Here is a 9,174-nt window from a genome sequence, read left to right on the forward strand (position 1 = left end):
GGTTTCACCTAATCTGTACCTGTACATTTGTTTTTTTCTTGCCTAAGTAAAAGACTTTACTTTTCGGCACACTGAATTTCATTTTGTTGGACAGAAGAATAGAACAGAAGAGGAGCTGGAAGGGACCTTGGAGGTCATCTAGTCCATACCCCTGCTCAAGCAGGAGAACCTATACCATCTCAGACAAGTGATTGTCTAGTCTCTTCTTGAAAACTTCCAGTGATGGAACACCCACAATTTCTGTTCCACTGGTTGATTGTCCTCACTGTCAAGAAGTTTCTCCTTAGTTCCAGTTTGCTTCTCTAACAAAATGTCCTTTTGTTAGATCCCGATATGACAGCTCAGGGTCCGATGTGTGTCATTTGAGAAGCTTATTCAATACTGTGATCTGGCTGCAGGACGATGTCCTGAAAAACATGTAGGATGGTGGACCCCGAGGGAGATTTTCCTTAATGCTCAGCATTCTTCTGCATGGAAGCATAGATTCAAATCCAGAGATGCCCTTAATGAAACGTGACCAGCATTGCAGATATGGGCACCCACTGGGCAATTCCCACATTAAATGGAATCTGAGATGGGGGAAGAGGTGATCTGTAAGATATCTAACCTAAGGGCGAATATCTGGAGATCTTCAGCAAGGACACCATGTCACAGAGGTCGTCATGCTCCATGGTTGAATTGCTCTCACCATCCACACATTTCTTCTGACACTCCATAAAGACTTTATCCTCCTTTGATTTAAGCCAGTGGTTCTCAACCTTTCTAATGCCGCGACCCCATAATATAGTTCCCCATGTTGTGGTGACCCCCAACCACTTATACATCACTGGGTGCCAGGGGCGTGGCCAAATGGGAAAAAAATGGCAGACAGCCTTGTTTGGCGACCCCGGTGAAATGGTCGTTCGACCCCAAATGGGGTCCCGACCCACAGGTTGAGAACCACTGATTTAAGCCTGTTGAATACATTTCTGTGGCATTCATATCTTCTTACGTGAGAGGACAACAAAGGTGTTCAGTGTCCCAAAGATGGTTTTTCTTGAGGCAAGTGGACTTTCTTGTTTTTCTTTGAAGACGTTTTGGTTCTCATCCAAGAAGCTTCTTCAGCTGACTGGATGGTGGGGAATGGAAGGATTTATACTCCTTGCAGACAGCTGGTCATTTGCTGGTCGTTGAGGCCACTTGGAGATTTATCTGTGTCCTCAGAGTCACCTGAGTGGTGCAAATGGGTGTGGAGTCTTTTTGGAACTGTTGAAAGGACTGTGTTATAGACACAGTTGTAGTTCCCCCTTCCTCCTCTCTCAACAGAGGAGGAGGGATACAACATCCTCTATCTCAGGGGTCTTCAAACTTGGCCCTTTTATGACTTGAGGACTACAACTCCCAGAATTCCTCAGCCAGCGTGCCTGGCTGAGGAATTCTGGGAGTTGAAGTCCACAAGTCACAAAAGGGCCAAGTTTGAACCCCCCTGGTCTATTTTCTGTCTACAACACAGTCTTTCTAACAGGTCCAAGAAGGCTCCACATCAGGGGTGTCAAACTGCCAGATGTATCACGACCAAACCGCGCCCACCCCATTGCCGGCAATGGGGAAAAAGCTCCGATACGGCCGCGCGACATCACATGACGTCGCAAGTTTGACATGTCTGCTCCACACCCATTTGCACCACTCAGGTGACCCTGAGGACCCAGATAAACCTCCAAATGGCCTCAACGACTCTGTAAAAGTATGCAAATGACAAGCTGTCCGCAAGGAGTATAAATCCTTCCATTTCCCCACCATCCAGTCAGAGCTGAGGAAGCTTCTTGGATGAGAAGCGAAACGTCTTCAAAGAAAAACAAAGAAAGTCCAGTTGTCTCCTGAAAAAGCACCTTTGGGACAGCCATGACCTGGATGACTGAGAATCCCCACAGACAAGGTGTTTAGTGTTATCATCGACTTTTCCAGGACAAAATCTCTCTATGTGACTTTTAAGTGTTGACACCAATTTAATGGTGGTGATAATCAATTGCTCAATATTTTTTCTCTTCAAGGGTAATTGCTCTCTTTCTGGCAGTTGTCTGACGGTTTTTACATTCCCACTGTTCTCCTAGATGCCAATCAAACCTGGTTACATCATTATTCCTCAAACATGGGCCCTCCCAGATAGATTCACATTACAATTTCCAACTGATTCACTGGCTGAGACATCTCAAAAAGGACCAAAATAGAGAAACTGGCCTCACGTTTATCTTAAATCAGGAGCAGGCAACCTTGGCTCTTTTATGACTCGTGGACTTCAACTCCCAGAATTCCTGAGCCAGCATGGCTCAGCTTAGAAACCTCTCGCTTTCCCCTCAGCATGGCTGGCTCAGGAATTCTGGGAGTTGAAGTCCACAAGTCATGAGGGGGCCATAGTTTCCCCATGCTGGCTCAGGAATTCTGGGAGTTGAAGTCCACAAGTCATGAGGGGGCCATAGTTCCCCCATGCTGGCTCAGGAATTCTGAGAGTCGAAGTCCACGAGTCATGAAGGGGCCATAGTTCCCCCATGCTGGCTCAGGAATTCTGGGAGTTGAAGTCCACGAGTCACAAAAGAGCCACGGTTGCCTACCCCTGCCCTAGTTGTTATGTGCAGTGGATAAATTGTCGATAAGACGGTTGTTAAGTAAATAATGCATCCTATAGGACAGGGTTAGGTCCACGAAGGCTTGTTTTTAATTACAACATCCACACCAAGTCAGCTGTGACAACTCCTCAAAACTGGGCCTTTCCCGGGTGCGGTTCTGGGTCAAGTCTAAATTGGTGTTTGTGTGACTAACTGCATCATCACCATAACCGGGTCGCCGTGCGCCGATCTCAATTCCGATCTCGGAGGTGTGTTCCTAAACATAATTAAGAAGTGACACACTACAATTTAAATCGGCATTTGAAGGGAATTGTGGCGGGGTGTGTGTGTGTGTGTGTGTCAACGTTCCCACCGATAGGAATCAAGGTTTTAGCATGGTAATTGGAGAGAGAAGCTGGATGCACAAATCAAACTTTGCAGCTGAAGCGTCTTGCAAAAAAGGAGAGGGGACCTATGTGTTTACTGGTAGTCCTTGACTTACAACAGCCCACGTTAGTGACCGTCTGAAGTTACGACGACACAGAAAAAGGGACTTAGGACCGTTTTTCACACTTACGACCGTGCCAGCATCCCCGTGGTCACGTGAACAGAATTCAGACGCTGGGCAATTGACTCGTATTTATGACGATTGCAGAATCCCAGGGTCATGTGATCCCCTTCTGCGAACTTCTGACTCACAAAGTCAATGGGGAAGCCAGATTGGTGTTACTATCTTAACTGCAGTGATTCACTTAACAACCTGGGGCACGATAGAGCATAAAATGGGGCAAAGCTCACCTGTCTTGGTAGCAGTGGAAACGCTTCGCTCAATTTGGGTTCGTAAGCTGAGAACTCCTTATACAGCCTTCTTCCGAAGACACCCCGAACTGTTCCAAGTCTATACAGGAAGTCTTTGAATTACGACCATAATTGAGAGAGAATAGAGCTGGAAGGGACCTTGGAGGTCTTCTAGCCCAGCCCCCTGCTCAAGCAGGAGAACCTATACCAGGGGTAGGCAACCTTGGCTCTTTTATGACTGGTGGACTTCAACTCCCACAATTCAGCTTGGAAACCTCTCCCTTTCCCCTCAGCATGACTGGCTCAGGAATTCTGGGAGTTGAAGTCCACAAGTCATAAAAGAGCCAAGGTTGCCTACCCCTGATCTAGGTCGGTCGGTCTGTCTGTCAATCATCTAGATCAGGGGTAGGCAAACTTGGCCCTTTTGTGACTTGTGGACTTCAACTCCCAGAATTCCTGAGCCGGCATGGCTCAGCTTGGAAACCTCTCCCTTTCCCCTCAGCATGGCTGGCTTGGGAATTCTGGGAGTTGAAGTCCACAAGTCATGAAGGGGCCATAGTTCCCCCATGTTGGCTCAGGAATTCTGGGAGTTGAAGTCCACAAGTCATGAAGGGGCCATAGTTCCCCCATGCTGGCTCAGGAATTCTGGGAGTTGAAGTCCACGAGTCATAAAAGAGCCAAGGTTGCCTACCCCCGACCTATACCATCTCAGACAGGTGAATGTCCAGTCTCCTCTTAAAAATCTCGTGATGGAGCACCCACAATTTCTGGTGGCAAGCTGTTCCATTTTATGACGGTTTTGCACACACACAAAAAAACCAGCATTGCTTCTGTTTTTTCGCATACTCGTCTCCTAGCAAACCATCCAATTGGTTAATGACCATGTCAAAAGGGCTCATAAAATTAGGTCGCTCCTTTGGGGGACTTGATTACGACTACCGCCCATAACTGACCGTTTTAGGCAAGCTCCATTACAACTGTAACTTGAGGACTGTCTGCTTATGTAGTTTTAGTGGCTGAAAAAGGTGCTTTGCGGCACCTGGGCTGGAAACATACCACCTGTTGCTGAATGTGTTTGTTCCCCCCCCCTCCTCCTCCAGGATAACACTACAGATGTGGAACAGATGGTTGCTCTCAGGAAGAGGGGTAGCCGAAGCAATTTCCTGCTTTTGATCCCTAAGGGTGGCTGTCCCAAAACTCTTTAATTTTAAAGACGAAAACCCTCAAAGCAGCAACGCTCCAAGGGAGCCTTTATGCCTTTCTCACACTTCTGCAAAGATTTGCTGCATTTGTGCATTAAAGGGGTGCTCAATTCGGGCATGTCAAAAGGCTGCTGCCAATGATTACCAAACGTGTGTCGTAACTAGAGGACGCTTTTGCAACGGCTGACGCCGCTGGTGTTTGCTGTGCAACATATATATAGGTCAGATTGTCAAGGAAGGTGCCAGGCTGTCTGTGGTGCAACAGTGGGCACCAATCTTAATCCAGTTACAGCAATGCGAGAATTGTGTGCAGTTAGCAAAGCTCCAAAAATATAAAGTATAAAGCCTTTTTTCTGGTCTGGTTGCACCCCAGAGTGTACAGAAAGGAGGTTTAGAGCATTGTTTTCCAAGCTTGGCTACTTTAAAATGGGTGGACTCCAATTCCCAGAATTCCCCCACCCATCTTAAAGTAACCAAGCTTGGAAAACATTGCTTTACAGCAGAGGTCTTCAAACTTGGCCCTTTTGTGACTTGCGGACTTCAACTCCCAGAATTCCTCAGCTAGGCATGTTTGAGGAATTCTGGGAGTTGAAGTCCACAAGCAGGGTTCTTCAAACTTGGCCCTTTATGACTTGTGGACTTCAACTCCCAGAATTCCTCAGCCAGGCATGCCTGGCTGAGGAATTCTGGGAGTTGAAGTCCACAAGTCACAAAAGGGCCAAGTTTGAAGACCCGTTTTAAAGAAAAACTGTTGCTATGCAAAGTCGCTTTTTGGATCACCCCAGACCACGGGTAGGCAATCTTGGCTCTTTTACGACTCGTGGACTTCAACTCCCAGAATTCCTGAGCCAGCTATGCTGAGGGGAAAGGGAGAGGTTTCCAAGCTGAGCCAGGCTGGCTCAGGAATTCTGGGAGTTGAAGTCCATGAGTCATAAAAGAGACAAGGTTGCCTACCCCTGCCCCAGACGGACTCATACAGGTAGTCCTCGACTTACGACAGTTGACCCCAGAATTTACGTTGCTAAGTGAGACATTTGTTAAAAATGAGCCTCTTCTCCTGGAGCTTTCCATCACAATTAAGCAATCGGTCACCAGTGGAGGACTTGCAATAAATAAGTTTTTCATTTCTGAGGTACAACCCAAACTACGTTTGTAGTACAGGGAAGTCCTGGACTAATGGCCACAATGAAGCCCAAATTTACTGTTGCTAAGCGAGACAGCCGTTAAGTGAGTTTTGCCCCGTTTTACGACTTCGCTTGCCAAACGGTTGCTAAGTGAATCATTGCAGCCGTTCAGAGGGTCAATCGGTTGCTAAGTGACTTTTCCCCCGTTGACTTTGCTCGTCAGACCGTCCGCCAAAGGGGATCACGTGACCTTGGCACACGGCAACGGTCGCAAATATGAGTCTGAATGTAAATCACGTGATCCTGGGATGCTGCAATGGCCATCAGTGTGAAAAATGGTCCCAAGACCGTTGTTAAGTCGAGAATTACCTGCAAATTCTCCCCTGCCAATTCTGCTCCATCTAAGCACCACCTCAATCAGGGAACTTCAAGAATATTCCTTTTCCAACAGTTAAGTTGCAGCGTCATTAATTTAGAACAAAGCATTTAATCCCTTCATCTGGCACCCTGGTCATTTTTTCCTGTTTTGGAGAATATCGACACTTGATGAGATGCATTCACACAACATAAGACAGTGGTTCTCAACCTTTTTAATGCCGCGACCCCCAACCGGTCGTAAGTTGAGGACTATTCAACCGTTCGTAAGTCGAGGACCACTCAACTGGTGCAGCACCGTTTGCAGAATGGGACTTTTGGCGGGCTCAGCAGGGCAGAGACAGCCGGGACAATTCCTATTGGCTTTTGAAAGCCAATAGAATTAGACTCTATTCAAGAGAGTCTATTCTATTGGCTTTCAAAAGCCAATAGAATAAAAGGGAGTAGCACAGCTAAGGAAAAGGGGAAAAAAATGGTGGACTGCATTGTTTGGCGACCCCCGTGAAATGGTCGTTCAACCCCAAATGGGGTCCTGATCCACAGGTTGAGAACCACTGACATAAGATGATCCAAGGCCTGGAGACTAAAACACACCTGGAATACTGCAGCCAATTTTGGTCACCATATCACAAAAAAAGATGTTGAGAGTCTGGGAAAAATTCAGAGAAGAGCAACTAAGATGATCCAAGACCTAGAGACTAAAACTTAATTAGAATGGCTGCGGGACTTGGTTTGGCTAGTCTAAAGAAGAGAAGAAATAGGGGTGACATGATAGCAGTGTTCCAGTATTTGAGGTGCTGCCCCAAAGAAGGGGGGGGGGTCAAATTATTTTCCAAAGCACCAGAGGGCAGGACAAGAAACAATGGTTGGAAACTGACCCAAGAGAGAAGCAACCTGGAATTAAGGAGAAATTTCCCGAGAGTGAGGACAAATTAACCAGTGCAACAGCTTGCCACCAGAAATCACAGGTGTTCCATCACTGGAGGTTTTTAAGAAGAGACTAGACAGTCTCTTGTCTGAGATGGTATAGGTTCTCCTGCTTGAGCAGGGGGCTGGTCTAGAAGACCTTCAAGGTCCCTTCCAGCTCTATTCTATTCTAACATGATTGGCTAAAAAGATGGTGGGGTTGTTCTTTCCCGTACCTTCTTGAACCATTCTGAGCCATAAACTCAACTCAACGCTCAAGAAGTCAGGCAAAGGAACAACCCCACCACCTTTTAGCCCAGCATGTTGTGTGAATGCATCTAGTTGTGGGTCAACCTTCTCCACACCAGGAAAAAAATGGCCAGATTGCATATGAACGAGTCGCAGTGCAAGCCAATTCAAATAACCAATCACGATGCCCATCGTCACAGCTTCATGTCTCGTCTGAATACAGGTAGTCCTTGACTTACAACCACAATGGAGCCTCAAAGGTCCGTCGTTAATTGAGTCCTCCCCATTTGGCAACTTTTCTTGCCCCTATTGTTAAGTGAATCACTACAGTAATTAACTTCGTAACCCGGTTGTTAAGTGAATCGGCTTCCCCATTGACTTTGCTTGTCAGAAGATCCCCAAAAGGGATCCCTGGGGGACGCTGCAACCCTCATAAATATGAACCAGCCGCCAAATATCTGAATTGCAGAGATTGCAACTGTGGCTAAGTGCGAAAAATAGAATAGCAGTGATCCATAATAATAATAATAATAATAATAATAATAATAATAATAATAATAATAATAAAGTTGGAAGGGACCCTGGAGGTCCTCTAGTCCAACCCCCTGCTCAGGCAGGAAACCCTATAACCATTCCAATCTATGAAATCTCTACAATGGTCATATGTCACTTTTCCCAGTACATTTGTTAACTTCGAAAGGGTCACTAAATGAACGGTTGTTAAGGCGAGGACTACCTGGACAACGGATGCACGCTGGTATAGAGCCTCCTGCTTGAGCAGGGGGCTGGACTAGATGACTTCCAAAGGAGAAGAAACTGTTCACCGCGGTTGCCGCTCAGCCTGGGGCTGATGGGCTCCGGATCGGGGCTTCTTTGCAAAGCTGAGACGCGCAACACCAACACAACCTCCGGGCGCCGGTTTTGCTCCACGTGCACCCAGCAGACCCTTGCAAATCCAGGATTTGCTGCTCTGGGTCCGGCCTCGCCCCTCTTTCTTTCCCAGATCGGTCCCGCGGAATTGAGCCAGCATGGTCAGTTGCAAAGCCCGGGTTAGGCCTCCCGGTGCAAAACCGGCGGGCATTTTTTTTTTTTTTTGCAACCGCCCTTGCCCGCTTGCAACAACTCCCGGGGATCGCTTGCGAGCCCGCGCAGGGAGGGAGGGGCGAGGCCATGGCAGCGCGCCGGCGCCTTCCGTGCATTCTCGGGGAGCACGACCATCAGCAGCCCCCCTCCCCGGCTGAACACACACACACACACACACCACCCAGACTTTTTGCAAACCCTCCCGGCCTTGGCACGGCACGGCATGGCACGGCACGTGCGGTGCAAGCCCCCGCCTTTTGCAGCAACGCCCAGGCCAGCGCCCCGCGCGACCCTCTCCCCGGGGGCCCTGCGATTCCCGAGCCATGCAATGCACGCTTCGAGACGCGTGGAGGGGGGGGGGAAAGAAAGATCCTTCCGTGCCGTTCCCACGACCGCCTTACCCGTTTTTTGGCTAATCCGGAGCAGCGCAGCCTCTCGCGCTTCCCGCGTGCAAAGCCCGGGCAGGAGGTGGGAGGGGGGAAGAGAGAGAGAGAGAGAGAGAGAGAGAGAAAAGGAGCGCGCGCGTGCAAGCAAGGCAGGCGTTCCACCGCGGGGCGCGCGCCAGAGCGAAGCAGCCAATCGGAGCGCGCGCCCTCCCTCCCTCCCCGGCGTTCCTGGCCCGGGACTCGGCCCCGCCCCGAGCTCGCGCGGCCGAGACGACACCCCCCTCCTCCCCTCCGGGCCACGCCCCTTTCGTCGCCGCCGGCCAGACGGAGCGAGTCCGGCTGCGGCCGGTCACGTGGGGGGCGGCGGTGGCGGCGAGCTCTTGCAAGCGGGCGCTCGCGGGCGCCTTTGGCCGTGCTGGCCCGCTCCCGGTTGCGGTGGGGGGGGGGAAGAAGTCCGCTTTGCATCTGG

The 9,174-nt window shown here is 49.2% G+C and overlaps 1 protein-coding gene across 1 annotated transcript in view; it reads right to left on the reverse strand.

The window, feature by feature from the left end:
* Window positions 1-8,859, reverse strand: part of PTP4A3 (protein tyrosine phosphatase 4A3) — a 100,353-nt gene extending 91,494 nt beyond the window's left edge. Inside the window, exon 1 of the mRNA XM_039366825.1 lies at window positions 8,721-8,859. The gene's annotated coding sequence lies outside the window, so the exon portion shown is untranslated. The remainder of the gene's footprint in view (window positions 1-8,720) is intronic.
* Window positions 8,860-9,174: the final 315 nt, after the last annotated feature.

This window comes from Crotalus tigris, unplaced genomic scaffold (assembly GCF_016545835.1).
Source record: "Crotalus tigris isolate CLP2741 ecotype Arizona unplaced genomic scaffold, ASM1654583v1 scf7180000020425.245734, whole genome shotgun sequence".
NCBI lineage: Eukaryota > Metazoa > Chordata > Lepidosauria > Squamata > Viperidae > Crotalus > Crotalus tigris.